Below are 697 nucleotides of genomic sequence, written 5' to 3'. Positions count from 1 at the left end.
GGAGGGGCCCAAAAAGGGGGGGGCCCCGCGAAAAAAAAAAAAAAAAAAAAAAAAATAAAAAAAAAAAAAAAAAAAAAAAAAAATCTATGAAAAATCTACAGCTAATAACGTACTTGATAGTGAAAGACTGAATACTCTCCCCTTAAGATCAGGAACAAGACAGGAGGAATATCCATTCTTACTACTTTTATGCACTAGTGTACTGGATGTTCTACTAGCATCTTCAGTCAAGAAAAAGGAACGAAAGAAGAAGTATGACTTTTTATCTGCAGATGACATGTTATGATCTCATGGAATTGACAATAACAAAAAAACTACCAGACAAATTGGTGAGTTTAGCAAGTTTGCAGCATAAAAGTCAATATACAAAACTCAATTGTATTTCTACATACTAAGAATGAACAGTTGAAAATTGAAATCAATAAAGCAATTCTATTTACAATAACATAGAATATGAAATATTCACAGATAAATCTGATGAAAGATGTGAAAGAGCTATACGTTCAAAATTATAGAATATTGCTGAGGAAAATTGAAGATGATCTAAATAAATGAAGAGATACCTTGCTCCTGAGTTGGAAGACTCAACATTGTTAAGTTGTTCATTGTCTCCAAACTGATCTAGAGATCCAACAAAATCGTACCAAAATTTGAGTAGAAGTGTTTGTAGATATCAGCAAGCTAATTCTAAAATTCA

This window comes from Neophocaena asiaeorientalis, unplaced genomic scaffold (genome assembly GCF_003031525.2).
Source record: "Neophocaena asiaeorientalis asiaeorientalis breed wild unplaced genomic scaffold, Neophocaena_asiaeorientalis_V1.1 scaffold23, whole genome shotgun sequence".
NCBI classification, from domain to species: Eukaryota; Metazoa; Chordata; class Mammalia; order Artiodactyla; family Phocoenidae; genus Neophocaena; species Neophocaena asiaeorientalis.
Note: the sequence above shows the minus strand (reverse complement) of the source record.